At 43.8% G+C, this 17,258-nt stretch overlaps 1 long non-coding RNA gene across 1 annotated transcript; it reads right to left on the reverse strand.

Annotated features, from left to right (window-relative positions):
• Positions 1-337: 337 nt before the first annotated feature.
• LOC140460641 (uncharacterized) lies at positions 338-16,637 on the reverse strand. Its single transcript, XR_011954256.1, has 3 exons — positions 16,148-16,637; positions 3,551-4,109; positions 338-1,194 (listed from the first exon to the last, which is right to left on the reverse strand). It is a non-coding gene; the product is annotated as an uncharacterized lncRNA (long non-coding RNA).
• Between the last annotated feature and the right edge of the window lie 621 nt (positions 16,638-17,258).

Below are 17,258 nucleotides of genomic sequence, written 5' to 3' on the forward strand. Positions count from 1 at the left end.
GGCCTTTATCCAGTTTGTTACTAGTTTTGTTCATTTGTTCACTGTGAGAGTTGGATAAATAAATTGCTGATTGTTGATTTTAAAGTGTTGAGGATTTATTCTTATCACTAGAGCAGGTTACACCACTTTTCATGCTAATTTTACAAATTATTGGGTGACACGCTCCTCTGGGTGTTTCTGTTTGAGAAAGGTGGTGCTGTCAGCCTTCGCTTTATAAGAGTATTGACGTGATGTACTGCTGAAAACAATGGAGTCAACATGAATCGCAGCCTCTCACTGTGGTTGTGGGTGAATCGCCTTAATTTGGCTCTTAACTCAGAAACTGCACACAATTAACTGCTGAAACAATGATTTACACTTTTTTGTATGTAACAACAAAAATAAAACTCCTCAAGTAACCAAGTTCAACCTCACTCACAACTTGGCTATCTCCCAATTGATGGCTGAATTTAACTGAGTTTCCACCAACAGTTTATGTCTCTGGAAGTGTCCAGGGATTCAATGCAGCATTTTTCTTCCAAGTACTGCTGCTACATCATTCTGAGGTTGAATTCTGGTGGAGATTCCTCACTTTCAAATCTGTGATGTGATGTTTCTTTTGATTCTAACACCACCTCCCCACACTTCTGGAGATCTCTGGTCTGTAGCTTACCTTCTTATCCTCGAGGTTTAGTGCTTTGTTTGATACAGCCTTTCCTGCAAAAAACCCTTTTACGTCAGGGCCTTCCTTCCACAGACAAACTTAATTGTCCTTTTGACATGAGGTTATTAAACACTTCGCTCATCTGTCCCAGGAAACAGTTTGTTGTTTTGCGTCCTTCTTCCCAGGGATGGTTAACTAGCAGAAATTTGGCCATTCAGTCTGCTCCACTATTCAATCATTGCGGATACGTTCCTGAACCCAATTCTCCCCGTAACCCTTGATACTTAAGAATGATTAAGTCAGCTCCACCATTCAATGAGCTGAATGGCCTAATTTCTGCCTCTGAGGTCTTCTGATGTAGCAGTTTCTCAGTGGCCCTTTTGTTTCTTGGTCCAGAAAGAGTTCCTGCTGACTCAGGGAATTTGGAAAGTTCTGCAGTTTAAAGGACCACACCACATTCCCCTCTGCCTCCTCTTGCGATAGTGGCAATTCCCAAGATCCCTTGATATCCCTGAAAACAATCGAGGTGTCTGGAAATCTCTGCTGCTACTCTGGAACAGAAGGATTATGGGGAGAAAATTCAGAAATCTGATGTGCAAAGAGACTATGGAGTTCTACTCCAGGATTCTCTCAAGGTAAACTTGCAGGTTGAGTCAGTGGTTAGGAAGGCAAATGCAATGAAGGCATTTATTTTCATCAGACTTGAATATAAAAGCAGGGATGTACTTCTGAGGCTCTAAGTCTCCAGTTAGGCCACAATTGGAGTACTGTATGTATATTTGGGCCCCATATCTCAGGGAGGATGTACTGGCCCTGGAACGTGTTCAGAGGTGGTTCAAAAGAATGGTCCAGGAATGAAATATTTAACATAAGAACATTAGAGGACTCTAGGTTTATACTTCATGGAGTTCAGAAGGATGGGGGGTGGGGTGGGACCTAATTGAAACCGACAGAATAATGAACGGTGTGGATGTTGGGAAGATGTTTCCAGTGGTAGGACAGACTAGAACCTGAGGGCTCACCTTTCCTGTCAAGGGAAGACCCTTTAGAACAGAGGGGAGAGAAACTTCTTCAGCCAGAGTATGGTGAATCTATGGAATACACTGCCACAGAAAGCTGCAGAGGCCAAGTTCCTGAGTATATTTAAGACTGAGATAGCTCGGCTCTTGAGTATCAAGGGGATCAAGGATTACGGGGAGAATGGGGTTGAGAAACGTATCAGCCATGATTGAATGGCGAAGCAGACTCAATGGGCTGAATGGCCTAATTTCTGCTCCTGTGGTCTTATGGTATGCTGATGTGTGGAGGGGTGAGGAGGGGGGGAAAGAGATGGAGAGAAAGACAGTTAAGGTGAAGCTCGATAGAGATGAAGGAAATATAAGAATTGTATGATAAATGGCAGAACACATAGGAGCACTGGCATACAGAGGGATCTGGGCATATAGATCCGTGGAAGTGGTAATGCAGGTGGGCACGGTGGTCAAGAAGGCACACAGCACGCTTCCTTGAGTGTAAGAGTTACATTACAGCTGTTTATTCTGGCCACATTCGGAATATTGTGTGCAGTTCTGGTCACTGTGCTACTGGAAGGATGTGGGTGCTCTGGCTGATGATACAGACAAGGTTCACCAGGACATTGCCTAGTCTGGAGGGCTCTCGTTATGAGCAGAGGAGGCATAAACCTGGATTGTTTTCTTTGGAAAAACAGAGGCTGAAAAGAGACCTCGACAAAATGATGAGAGACACAGATTGGCTGGACAGGGGTGGCAGGGTAGCTCAGCGGTTCACACTGACACCTCATAGTGCCAGGGACCTGCGTTCCATTTTAGTGTCAGGCAACTAGCTGTGTGGAGTTGGCACGTTATCCCTGCACCCCACCTCCCATGTCTGCGTGGGCTTCCTCTGGCTGCTCCGGCTTCCTCCTACAATCCAAACATGCATAGTTTAGGGTGGATTAGCGATGCTAAATTACCCACAGTGTCCAGGGAGAGGCAGGTTAAGTTGGATTGTCTGTGTGTAAATTGCCCCAGTGTTCAGGGATGTGTAAGTTCAGTGCATTAGTCAGGAGTAAATGTCGATAATAGGGGTAAGGGAACGGGTCTCCATGTGTTAATCTTACGAGGGCCGGTGTTGATTTGTTGGGCTGAATGGTCTGTTTCCACGCTGGAGGGATTCTGTGATAGTCAGAGGCGTTTTTTTCCCCTCCAAAGTGGAAAGGTCAACTAAAAGAGGGCACAGGTTCAAGGTGAGCGGGGGACTGTTTGGGGAGAGGTGGTGGGGGTGGGGAATCACACAGAAGGGCGGTGGGGGTTCCTGGAACGCACTGCCAGTGCAGGTAGTGGAAGCAGGCACCTTAACAATGTTTAAGGTGCATCTTGATAGACACATGAATGGGAGGTGAACAGAGGAACAGAACCCACACATGGGCAATAAATAGCAGGTCTAAGTAAGGATTAAGAATTAGCACAGGCTTGAGGGTGTGTGTGTGCCTAAACCAAGTGAGACGGGCCTGAGACTGTGCTGTATTGTATTGATACTACTTTCAAATAGTGGGGGAAAGCTGAGTGTTCCTTTCATAAGCCAAAATGGCCTAAATTGAAGAAGCAATTACCATGAGTTAATTTGTATTATGCCTTTCTTTGTAAAAACGACAATCCTCTTCAGATTTCTTTCTGTTTGTGGGAGCAGGTATTAATGTAGGTCTTTTGTAAAAGTGAAGTAGTGTAAAGCGAAATTTGGAAAAGTGGGGGATACCTTTATGCTGATGGAGGGAAGATGGGGGGCAATGAAGAGGGGTGGATGGAGGCTCAGGTGGAGAATAAACACAGAGACCAATTGAGCAGCTTGGCCTCGCCCTGTGCTGGAGACTCAATGGGACAGAGACAAATGTATCTATTTCAGGTATACCTGCAGAATGCTCCATCCAGGATAAAAAATGTCCTTCATCTGCTTCAGCATACAGGGCAGATGAGCAGGTTCTCCCCGGTGTGGACCAAGAGGTGATGCGACTGAGTGAAGCCTTTCCCGTGCTGAATGCAGGTGAATGGCCGCTGCCTGGTGTATAAATGCTGATGAATATTGGGCAGGCGGGGAAGGGAAACCGTTCCTACATTTTCATGATTTCTCCATGGTGCAGGTGTCCTCGTATTTCTCCAGGTTCAACAATCAGTTGAAACTCGCTCTCTCTTACACCATGTGTGTGGTGTTACTGGTGAACCCGCTGATAATTGGAGGACTCTCATTCAGTCTGTAAAGCATGTTCCAGTCACTGCTCTGGTGTGTGGGTATGTGAGACTCTGAGTTTCCAGTCACACTGACGTTTAAAACCTAACAAAGCAGGCAGACCTTCTCCCCTTTGTTTTCAAGGCCATCAATATCCAAGTCCTGGTGAATCAATCGACTGTCAGACTTCGATGTGATGTTTGGTCTGAGATTTCTGCCTCCAAATTCTTCTCTTGTAATATTCCTGTGGAAAGAGATTGCAAAGGTCATCGCTGTCAGTCCACAATAGAAAATCAAAACACACAATTCTAGTTTCTGTGGATCATTCTTTCCTCTCTTAATACCCAAGATCTTTGTGCTGATCTATATGTAAATGTATACAGCAGGGTAATGTAGTGGATTGCATACTCCATGAAGAGTTCACTCAAGTTGCTGAATGAACATCTATCGTGCGGTATTGACGTTCTTACTGAAGATATACAATATTCTGCAGTACAACATTATGAGCTCAGAAACAACTGCAAATCAGGCTTTTAGAGCCATAAACATTCCATCAAATACGTAACATATCCCCCAGACTTATCTGTCTTATATTAACGCACGGTTGTCTTACATTTCCAGAAGACTCAGATTTAAGTTTTAAGTGTGACTTTTTGTAAAAGAAGCCGTCTTTTGGACTCCTTCCATGCTATACTGACTCTATTACTGGAAATACATCCATACGACACCAGGATTCATGGATCAATGACGTGAGGCTTATCTTTACCCTCTTATAATTTTCTGTTGCATAAATGTTTCGACGAATGCCAACGCTTTTCACTAGTCATAGAGTCAGAGACATAAAGCACAGAAACAGATCCTTCAATCTAACTTGTCCATGCTGACCGGATATCCAAAATTAGTCTAGTTCCATTTGCCATCACTTGGTCCATATCCCCCTAAACCCTTCCTTTTCATATACCCATCCAGATGCCTCCACCATTTCCTCTGGCAGCTCATTCCATACACTCATCACCCTCTGCAAAAAAAGGTTGACTGCAAGGTCCTTTTTAAATTTTTCCCCTCTCGCCCTAAACCTATGCCCTCTATTTCTGCACTCCCCCTATCCCAGGGAAAAGACCTTGTCTATTCACCCCATCCACACCCAAGTTTTTATAAACCTCTTTAAAAAACACACACTCAGCCTGCGATGCTCTAGGGAAAACAGCCCCATCTTATTCAGCCTCTCCTTGTGGTTCAAACCCTCCTACCCTGGCAACAGCCTTGTGAATCTTTTTTGAATCCTTTCAAGTTTCACAATATCCTTCCGATAGGAGGGAAACCAGAATTGCACACAATATTCCAGAAGAAGCCGACTGAAGCTGACTTTTGCAGAGTCTGCTCCCTGCTTGGATTCATACTCTCTGCCTCCTGTTGCTGCAAGTGAACAGTGCTTCCCCCCTTCTCTCTCCCTCCCAGGATAAGGAATGAAAAGGGGGTGACATTGCTTCACTCCCAGATTTTGCCCAGAAGAGCCCCCCTATTGTCTGGATGCACAAGTTGGACCATGAGCTTCTGAAGCTACTGCTGCTCCTCTCTCTCTCTGAATGAAGATTGAGCTTCACCCCAGACTGCAATTCCCTTCCTCTGTCCAAACATCTGTGAGCACAGCACATCTTTGTTGAAGTAAGGCATCTTTCCTGAATGTTACAATTAAAGGGGTGTCTTCCCCCTGATATTCAAAGGGATGGTCAGTCAGAGAAGGACCATGCCTTGTGTTGTGTGACAGTTGCAACAGGATATCCCAACTCCTATGCTCAATTCAAAGTTTGAGAGAAGATTTGTAGCTCGGGTGCTCATTGTTGTGGTTCTGTTCGCTGAGCTGGGAATTTGTGTTGCAGACGTTTCATCCCCTGTCTAGGTGATATCCTCAGTGCTTGGGAGCCTCCTGTGAAGTGCTTCTGTATTGTTTCCTCCGGCATTTATAGTGGTTTGTCTCTGCCGCTTCCGGTTGTCAGTTCCAACTGTCCACTGCAGTGGCCATATTAGGTCCAGGTCAATGTGTTTGTTGATAGAATCTGTGGATGAGTGCCATGCCAGAGAACAGCCAGGGAATTCCTAGAGGTATGGCCTCTAGGCATTTTTCCAGCACCACATTTTTCAACTCTGGATCTGGGACAAGGTGTGTGGTGTGGGGGTGGGTGGAGGGGAGGGGAAATAAGGAAACTGGTGAAATCTACATTGATCCTATGCAGTTAGTGCGTCCCAAGGCAGAAGACGAGGTGTTCTTCCTACAAGCGTCAGGTAGCTAGAGCTTGGAGGGGGAGGCAGCAGAGTACTTGCATGTCCTTGACGGATTGGGAGGGGGAGTTAAAGCGTTCAGCCACAAGGCGGTGGGGTCGTTTAGTTTTGGCGTCCCACAGCTGTTCCCTGAAATGTTCTGCAAATTGGCGTCCAGTCTCCCGAATGTGGCAGAGACCACATCGAGAGCAATGGACGTATAAATAAATCTTATAAACAAATTGTACAAATCTTAGAATGCCAGAGTTATTTTCTTTAATTAAGTTAAAGAAAATTTTCGTTAAATTGGGTGACTACATGAAACGGTTTGTTAGTCAGACTCAAGTCATCATCCTCAAATGAGACAATGCCATTAATATCAGTGTGGGATATTGGTAAATTAATGTTACTTCTGCAATTCTGCAATTCCATTTTACAAAGTAAAATGAACTCACACCAGTGTGTAATTGTTTTTAGCCACGAGCTGAGTCAACAAGATTGGAAACGATGTGGAGGAAATATATAACTGTTTTTGTATTAGCTAAAATTGTATGTCAGAATGAGATGTGCCAGTAAAACAAAGGCAGACATTACGGACAAATAGATAAGATGTTGTGAGGGGATGAAGTTAAGCTAGATACGCCTGTATAAACAGTAGGTATAAACATTTGCTTCCCACTTTTACAAAAACACAGGAACAAACCCCAATTAAAAGGGTCATAGGGATCAGAACAGCCTCGGGAAAGGCACAGATGAAGGGGGTAGATAATGATGAAGAAAGAATATGCCCAACAATGACCTACAGCAGGATGAGGTCAAACAGCCTTTTGAGGCCAGGAATAAGCATTTTGTCACAGACAAGGCCGGATAAGGCAAGAGATAAACAGGGGTAATGGGGGCCGGTCTTAGGGAAGTGGACGATGTAAGCAGGGGAGGAGCGATGTAAAACAAAAGACATCAAATCATATAAATATTATGTATGAATTGAACTTGGTGTGTGTATGTCCTCTGCCTTATAGGCACTGGACATCTCACCCACTTGCAAGTGTAAACTAAAGGACACTGCTGATTCAGATTTTGTTTCGGACTGCAATTATTGAGGTGTGTGAGCTTTTTTTCTCACAATTGGGGGCTATCCGGGATTTTTTTTTCCATCACCGGGGGGAGTGGCTGGCCTTGGACACTGGGAAGATGTGTCCCGTTCCCCATTGAGGAGAGGTCTCGTGTCCTGGCTTGGTCTGCTCCCTTGGGCGACTGGTACGAATCCCACAAGAGAGACATCTGAATCAGACAGGGATAGGCGTTCGATAGTAAACACGGCGACAATGGGCCAGGCAACTCTGTGGACAGACCAAGGTAAGAAACCTGACTTTTAAGTATTGCCTTGGTGGCCGGGATTGAGTTTTGTAGTTAATATGGGACTAACGAAGGAACTCAATATGGGTTGTGCCGTGGGTAAGGAAAAAGCCTCCGGGAAAACAAAAGAAGGAAAAAGCAATGGAAATGGAGGCGGGGTCCCTTACAACATACCTCCAGAAAGTCCTTTGGGGAGGATGTTGTGGAATTGGCAAAATAATACTTGTACAAGGGGAAAAGATGATTAAATATTGTTGCTTCGTATGGACTAAGGAATCCATTCTTCATCCCGCCTCTTCTGGCCAAAATACAGGTCGGACAAAGACTGGGTTTGTAAATATCTGAATTTATTTGTCAATGAGTGAGAGAGAGAGAGAGAGAGAGAGAATGAAAAGAGCTGTACAGCTGGTAGAAAGTTTAACCCTTTGTGATTTGGTTTGAATGCACCAATTTGTTTGTTGGTGATTGAATGTTTGCGTTTTATTCCCTGGAGTTTGAGTTCCGGGACTGTTTTGAATCTGATCTTTATTATGGAAACTTAACATGATTTCTTTTAAGGTTAAGGATTCTATAGAGATTATGAAAAAAAAGAATGTTCTTCTTACAGGTCATGACTGCCTTACTATCAGTTTCTAACTAATCTCTTTTATCTTTACATAAAAGCGATTTATGGAGGACAGTTGAAGTTTCAGTTCAACATTAGATTGTAGTAAAAACAAAATTCTATGGTTAATATCTGTGACCTTGGATTCGGCCATTGTTCATGCATGAGAAGTTTTGTTTTTAACTTGAATAGACAAATTCTTTTAAGGCAGCTCTGATTATTTCACGACCTATAGTATTGTACTTGAGCAATGATTGGTCTGCACTACTTGAGAAAACTAATTTTGGATTTAAATTAAGGGACTAAAACTGGGTGATTACAGTGGATTTCAAAATTGAGAACTGTATGCATTTTACATTTTGAATATTAAATACTGAATTCAGTATTTAATATTCAAAATGTAAAATATATTTACAAGTTGGAACAGGCTTTAAAGTTAGTCAAGCATGAATTGATGAATTGGTGTTTGAAGTTATGGGGAGCTATAAATATTGCAATATTTCTTTAAAAAAGAAAAAGGGGAAGAACGTAATGACTTATCCCCTTCGGGAGGTACCAATAGGGGACAAAGGGATTGGGTTTGTAAGTGTCCCCCTCAGCAGTGGGGAGGTCAGAACATTTAAAAAAGAAATGAAGATCCTGGTTGAGGATCCGGTAGGGTTGTCTGAACAAATTGATCAATTTTTGGGGCCCAGTCTGTATACCTGGGCTGAGTTAATGTCTATTTTGAATATACTATTTACTGGGGAAGAAAGGGGACTTATATGGGGAACAGCCATTAAAATATGGGACAGGGAACACCCCATTGGAGATGGAGATGCTGGACAGGGAGAGGTGAAGTTTCCCCTCAGAGACCCCCAGTGGGAAAATCAAAATCCGGAGCATAGAGAAGAAATGAGGGAATTGAAAGACCTGATTCTAAAAGGAATAAGAGAGGCAGTTCCGAAGTCACAGAATTTGACTAAAGCCTTTGAAGTTAGACAGAAGAAAGGTGAGACTCCCTCAGCTTTCTTGCAAAGATTAAGAGACTCAATGCAGAAATATTCTGGAACGAACCCTGAGGACCCAGTGGCACAGGGTCTTTTGAAAGTACATTTTGTGACAAAGGAATGGCCAGACATACAGGGAAAGATACAGCAGATAGAAGGGTGGAGTGAAAAGCCATTAGATGAATTGTTAAGAGAGGCACAGAAAGTGTTTGTAAAGAGAGAGGATGAGAGACAGAAACAGAAGGTGAAAATGATGGTAGCTGCAGTTGATGAGGTAGTTAAGAAAAGAGTGGAACCAATAGTGAGCAACCGGAGCGGTGGGTGGCAGCATGTCAGACAGAGAGGACAAGGGGGAGCGTTTGATAGAGGGTTCGAGCGACAGGGGCAGAGCTGGAGGTCTCCACAGGCAGGATGCTATTATTGCGGAAAGATAGGGCACTTTAAGCGGGAATGTCCTGCTCTAAAAAGGGAAGAGAGGGCAATTCCGCTTATGAATTTTGATGAAGAATAGGGGTGTCAGGGGTTCCTGCCCTTGGGGGCCCACCAGGAACCCTTGATAAACCTGAAGGTGGGACCCTGTAGGGAAGAGGTAGTCTTCCTAGTAGATACGGGGCAGCACAGTCATCGCTGAATTTTAAACCAAAGAAAGTAGGAATGTCAACACGGTCAATTACTGTTTCGGGGGTAAAAGGGGAAGGATTTACTGTTCCAGTATTTGAACCTATGATGATAGAAGGTCCTAAGGATAGGGTCACAGGGGAACTGTTGTATATCTCTGATATCGGGAGTAACATATTAGGGAGAGACTTAATTATCCTCTTAGGACTGGGGATTGGAATTCAGGAAAAAGAATTAGTTGTACAAAGGCAATGTTGACAGAGGATGTGGAGAGAGAGATAGACCCTATTGTATGGGCTAGGGAAGGGAATTGTGGAAAACTACAGATCCCTCCCCTTGAAGTAAGTTTTAAAAAAAGGAAAAGGGGACGTTGTCTGTGAGCGACAATATCCCATTTCCATAGAAGGTAAACGAGGACTGCAGCCAGTAATTGAAGGATTGATTAGAGATGGACTGTTGGAGCCATGCAAGTCTCCTTATAATACCCCAATTCTACCAGTGCGGACATCCGATGGAACTGATCGATTGGTGCAGGATTTGAGAACATTAAATTGAATAGTACAGATCAGGCACCCAGTGGTGCCAAACCCCTGTACCTTATTAAGTGAGATCCCTCATGACCACAAATGGTTTCGTGTGATAGATTTAAAGGATGCCTTTTGGGCTTGTCCCTTGGCAGAGGAAGGTAGGAATTTGTTTGCCTTTGAGTGGGAAGACCCTAAGACAGGACAGAAACAGTAATACCGGTGTACTGTGCTTCCCCAGGAATCCCCGAATTTATTTGGACAGATGTTAGAACAAATTTTGGAGAAATTTAGCAGCCCCAAGGGGACTACCCTGTGGCAGTATGTAGACGACCTCTTAGTAACAGGAAAAGAAAAGAGAAAGAGTAGTAGAAGCCACTAACAAATTATCGAATTTCCTGGGTCAGCAGGGACTGCGAGCATCTAAAAACAAACTACAATATGTGGAGCAAGAAGTGAAATACTTGGGACATTTAGTTAGTGAGGGAAAGTGAAAGATAAGCCCGGAACGGACAGAGGGAATAGTGGGGATGCTACTGCCCAGCACGAAACGGGAGTTACGCAAATTTTTGGGTCTAACGGTTTATTGCAGATTGTGGATTGATTCCTATGCACAGAAGACTAAGAAATTATATCTCAAACTATTAGAGGGGAAGCAAAATGTCTAAGTTGGGATGATGAGGAAAAAGACCTAGTTGAGGAACTCAAAAGAGGTCTGATCCATTCCCCCGTGTTAGCCTTACCTTCTCTAGATAAACCTTTCCACCTCTTTGCTACCGTGGATAAGGGAGCGGATTTGGGAGTATTGACCCAGAGGTGGGGAGGAATGAGACAACCAGTAGCATATCTTTCAAAGCTACTGGATCCAGTATCCCGGGGGTGGCCTGAGTGTGTGCAGGCCGTGGCTGCCACTGCACTGTTGGCGGAGGAAAGCAGAAAGCTTACATTTGGGGGAGCCCTAATAGTAAGCACTCCACGCCAAGTGAGAACAATCCTAAACCAAAAAGCTGGGTGATGGTTGACAGACTCGCAGATTCTGAAATATGAGGCAATATTAATACAAAAGGATGATCTAGTGTTGGTCACTGACAATTGTTTAAATCCAGCTGCCTTTCTTTGGAAAGGGGAAGGAGACTCTCCTCAGAATCCAGGGCACGATTGCTTTGACATTATAGAATACCAAACTAAGGTCCGCATGGACCTGAGAGATGTTCCACTTCATGCAGGGGCTAGACTTTTTATAGACGGATCATCCCGGGTGACTGAAGGGAAAAGACATAATGGGTATGCAGTCGTAGACGGGACAAACAGTAGTGTGGTGGAGGCAGGATGGTTGCCAAATGGGTGGTCAGCTCAGACTTGTGAACTGTATGCATTGGAAAGAGCCCTTAGGGCATTAGAGAATAAAGAGGGAACAGTATACACTGACTCTAAATATGCATTTGGTGATGTGCACACTTTCGGTAAGATATGGCAGGAACAACGGCTGATCAATAGCCGAGGGAATGAATTAGTACATGAAGAATTGATTAAACGGGTCTTGGAGTCCCTATTACTTCCCTGAGAAATAGCAGTAGTGCATGTAAATGGTCATCAGAAAGGAAATGAACTAGAAGTTAGGGGAAATAGATTAGCTGATGAAGTGGCTAAGGAAGCAGCCCTGAACCCACAAGAAGTGGTGATTCATTCCCTAATACCTATTGTCCCAAGTCCTAGGGAAGCTCCTATATATACTGAAAGCGAGGAAAATGAATTGAGAGCTTTAGGGGCTGTAAAAACAGCAGACGGGCATTGGAGGTTACCTGATGGAAGGGAAATGTTAAACAAAATGATGATGCGAGAGATTATGGCTGTCCTACACCAAGGCAGCCATTGGGGAGTACAAGCAATGTGTGATTTAGTTCTTAGGGAATATGGATGTAAAGAAATATATACAATTGCTTAACAAATATGTGAGGGATGTATAATATGCAGAAAGGTAAATAAGAAAGTCTTGAGAAAACAGACCTCGGGAGGAAGAGACCCAGGATTGAGACCTTTCCAGAGTATACAAGTAGATTATACTGAACTCCCCAGGGTAGGAAGACTAAAATATATGCTAGTCATAGTAGATCATCTATCTGGTTGGGTTGAGGCATACCCCCTAGCTACCGCCACTGCGAGTGGAGTGTCTAAAACAATATTGGACCACATAATTCCCCGATAATGGGCTCGTGAACCATATTGATTCCGACCAAGGAACTCACTTTACCTCTAAAGTGTTACAGGGGGTAATGAAAGGGTTGGGAATTTCCTGGGAGTTCCATACTCCATGGCACCCGCCATCATCGGGAAGGATTGAGAGAATGAACCAAACACTCAAACGACAGCTCTCTAAATTGATAGTAGAAACCAGACTCCCTTGGACCAAATGTTTACCTATAGCTCTCTTGCGAGTACGAACGGCCCCAAGGAAAGATTTGGGACTATCCCCCTATGAAATCTTATTTGGATTACCTTACTTGGGAACGAATGGAGAATTGCCAGTTCCCGAAACTAAAGATTTGTTTTTAAAGAAGTACATACTGGGCTTGTCCTCCTCTTTGTTTTTCCTCAGGAAACAGGGTTTACTGGCAGAGACTCCACCCCTTGAATTCACCGTTCATCCCATCCAGCCGGATGATTGAATCTTAGTAAAATCATGGACAGAGACTAAATCGCAGCCGGACTGGGAAGGGCCAGACAAGGCTCTTTTGACTACCGAAACGGCAATAAGGACAGCGGAGAAAGGCTGGACTCACTACACTCGGATCAAAGGGCCAGTGGAATCTCCAGTTGAGGAAGAAGTCTGGACAGCCGAATCAACGCAAGGTCCGCTGAAACTCAGACTAAAGAGACTTTGAGTAACTAAATATACCGTGGCGACGCAAGCGCGGGATTATTTCTGTAAAATTGTATATTAAGTCTTTTTGTGCTTCAGCATGATGTTTAGAATACTGGGAATGCTGCTAGAATTATGATGCTAGCCCTTTTAGTATTGGGATTTCGTCAAATATCATTTTCATATGTATTATTAACGGTTCCCGAATCCGATAATCCACAAGTAATAGATGCTGATGTATGCAGTTTAGTAAATTGTGGGGATGTAGATAATCAGAGATAGTACCGCAGCTCTGAGATACATCTTAAGTCCTATGGGGATGGCACTTAGTATAATGGTCTCGTCACAGTACACCGGGCCCCCTTCCGACCAACTTGTGATTGTCCTGATAAAAAGTGTAACCCAACATACCTAACGATAAGGAAAACTACATGGCATGAAACAATCCTGGGGGGGTGGGTGGCATCTATGAGATACAATGAAATGAAACGTTTGGGATAGAAATGAAAGCAAATGGGAAGGATTTCTTGGGCTATTGTTCTTCAATTAGTGTAGGACAGGGAAAACGGGTAGAACTACTGCGTAATAAGATACAATCTTTCACCCCTCCCGATGATCCTAAAGTAGTAAAATTTATAGAGGTAAAGGACTTGAAACAGACCATTGAAATAGAAACTGGGTATGGGGATGCAAATGCCTGGGTTGAATGGGTAAAGTATACTGTGAAAAGTCTGAACAAAAGAATTTCTATGCATTTGCCTGCGGTAGGCCAGTGACCCAGGTGGTTCCCTTTCCAGGTGGTTCCAGGTGGAAGCGAGACAGGAAGGGCATGAAATGTATGATAGCCCTGTATCAGGATGAGACTGCATGGAATGATAGGAATTGTACCTCCCTATCTCTGATGTTCGCTCCCTTGGAGAATAAAGATGCAAAAGTTCCCCCCCTGTTTTCTGCCGCAGTTGGAAATCACACATCGTGTGTGCGTAGACGAGGTACAAGTCGGTCGTAAGATTTGGGGGAGCTGAAATTATGTACAGAGATTAAGAATGTTACTGAAACGGAGAAGGGAGGGAACTACTCAACACTAAAGGTTCCCCGAGCGGATCTGTGGTGGGACTGTGGAGGCAAAATATTGAGACCCACGCTACCTCCAGATTGGAGAGGGATGTGTACAATTGTACAATTGGCAATTCCATTTACCCTGGCATTTGAGAAGGAAAAGATAGGAGGGAAAAAGGGAAGGGGTAAGAGATTACTGTTAGACACTTCTTTCGATGACAGGATTTATCTCGATTCTGTAGGAGTCCCTAGGGGGCTACCTGATGAATTCAAGGCTCGTAACCAGATTGCAGCAGGCTTTGTGTTAGCTCTCTTTTGGTGGGTAACAATTAATAAAATGTAGATTGGATAAATTACATTTTCTATAATCAACAGTGATTTATAAATTATACAGGAGATGCGGTTAAAGGAATATCAGACCAGCTTGATGCGACAAGTAGGATGGTTTGGGAAAACAGAATGGCCCTTGATAGGATTTTAGCAGAAAAAGGGTGTGTGTGTGTGTGTGTGTGTGATGTTCGGAGGAAGCTGTTGTAACTTTATTCCTAATAACACTGCACCTGATGGTTCAATTACTCGGGTCTTAAGAGGATTGACTACCTTAGCAGAGGAACTGGCTGAGAATTCAGGAGTAGATATATCTCTCACAGGATGGCTTGAATCCTGGTTTGGAAGGTAGAAGGGGATGGTGGTTTCTATCCTTACTTCCCTGATAGTAGTAGTCGGGTTATTAGTGGGCATTGGCTGTTGTATCATACCCTGTATGCGCGGGCTCACCCAAAGACTGATTGAAACAGCCTTGATGAAACAGGTGCCCCTAAAAGGAAAATGCAGAAGAAAACAAATGGTAATTAAAGAAAAGGGGGAAATTGTGGGATATAGGTAAATTAATGTTACTTCTGCAATTCAATTTTACAAAGTAAAATGAACTCACACCAGTGTGTAATTGTTTTAGCCACGAGCTGAGTCAACAAGAATGGAAACAATGTGGAGGAAATATATAATTGTTTTTGTATTAGCTAAAATTGTATGTCAGAATGAGATGTGCCAGTAAAACAATGGCAGACATTACGGGCAAATAGATAAGATGTTGTGAGGGGATGAAGTTAAGCTAGATACGCCTGTACAAACAGTAGGTATAAACATCTGCTTCCCACTTTTACAAAAACACAGGAACAAACCCCAATTAAAAGGGTCATCGGGATCAGAACAGCCTCGGGAAAGGCACAGATGAAGGGGGTAGATAATGATGAAGAAAGAATATGCCCAACAATGACCTACAGCAGGATGAGGTCAAACAGCCTTTTGAGGCCAGAAATAAGCATTTTGTCACAGACAAGGCCGGATAAGGCAAGAGATAAACAGGGGTAATGGGGTCCGGTCTTAGGGAAGTGGACGATGTAAGCAGGGGAGGAGCGATGTAAAACAAAAGACATCAAATCATATAAATATTATGTATGAATTGAACTTGGTGTGTGTATGTCCTCTGCCTTATAGGCACTGGACATCTCACCCACTTGCAAGTGTAAAATAAAGGACGCTGCTGATTCAGATTTTGTCTCGGACTGCAATTATTGAGGTGTGTGAGCTTTGTTTCTCACAATCAGTGAACTGCTTTTTTGTTAGAACCACAAGTTCTTGATTTATTTTCACAACTTACTGATATTCACATCTGCACATTCAATGTCAAACTCTGACATCAGAAATGACATGACACCATTAATTTTTTCTTACAATAATCCAACAGACAAATTAATAACACAGTGAATACCAAGTCTCATTAATATGAAATTAAATTTGACCAAATAAAATGTAAAATCGAGATGTGAGATAACAAATGGGGGAAGGGCAGAAGGCAAGAAATGCAGCATCATAGAAGGTGCTCCTCCAGGGAGTGTATTTGACCAACTACAACTGCTAAATATAAACAAACACTGACATGATCCTTCGGTTTTAATGTAAACCATAGCCCCATACAGTAGGTACCATTTAAATAAGTTAATAAATACAAGCCTTGAGCAAATCCAGCCTCCAGCCGGACCCCCCGCTTCTTGGAGCTCGGACCTTCCTCCAGCTCCGGGGGGTTGTTGAGCTCCTGGGCCCCGGCCGCCGCCGAAGAAGCCGCGGGCGCCGGCTCTCTCTCCTCCACCGCCGACATTTTTAATTTGTTTTCTCGTTCACCCGGTAACCGTCACCTCCCCCTTCCCGGGCCCCGGAAATTATACAAAAATAAACAATAAACCCCACCGGGGACTGTCTCCTTTTCTTCACAACTTTTGTTTGAAAAGTTCCGGCTTTAATTTGAAATGTATTTTAAAGGTATTTTCTGAGGTAAACGATGCCTGTCTGCCCCCCTCCCTCCGTCAGAAACCGCCCGCTGAGTCGATGAGAAAACCGCAGCCTCGCGCCGCCATCTTTGTTTTTCTTCTTCTTTCTGTCTCCTCCTTCAGTGACGCGCGTCATCCACGCCCCGCCCAATCAGAGCGCACCTTACTCCAGCTGACCAATGGGGATCGGCGCTGGTTGTTACTGACAGAGTTTGTGTCCAATTGCCAATTTGGGATAAAAAAGGCGGGAGCAACAATTTTTTTACCCTGTCGCTGCACATCTCATTCCTTTTGTCTGTCTCTTCCGCAGAGGAGGGGGAATCCCAAACTAGAGGGGACAGGTTTAGGGTGAGAGGGGAAAGATTTAAAAGGAACTCAAGGATTAAAAAAAAAGTGTCAAAGTTAATTCGCCTCAAGTAAAGCCCCCCTCTTACGACCTGAACAAAATAGATTGTTCACAGCCTATTACTCACAAAACAAGAAGGATGTTGTGAGACTTAATTTCTGAACTCTTTTATTTATAAGAATGTTGCTAGGGTTGGAGGGTTTGAGCTACAGGGAGAGGCTGAATTGGTTGGGGCTATTTTCCCTGGAGCATTGGAGGCTGAGTGGTGACCTGATGGAGGTTTGTAAGATCTTGACAGGTCTGGATATGAGAAAAAGAAAAGGTGTTCCCTGGGGCGGGGGAGTCCAGTACAAGAGGGCATTAGTTTTTGGGTGAAAGGGGAAAGATTTAAAACGGCCCCAAAGGGCAACTTTTTCACATGTAGGTTGGTGTGTGAACTGAATGAGCTGCC

Source organism: Chiloscyllium punctatum, chromosome 36 (genome assembly GCF_047496795.1).
Source record: "Chiloscyllium punctatum isolate Juve2018m chromosome 36, sChiPun1.3, whole genome shotgun sequence".
Classification (NCBI taxonomy): Eukaryota; Metazoa; Chordata; class Chondrichthyes; order Orectolobiformes; family Hemiscylliidae; genus Chiloscyllium; species Chiloscyllium punctatum.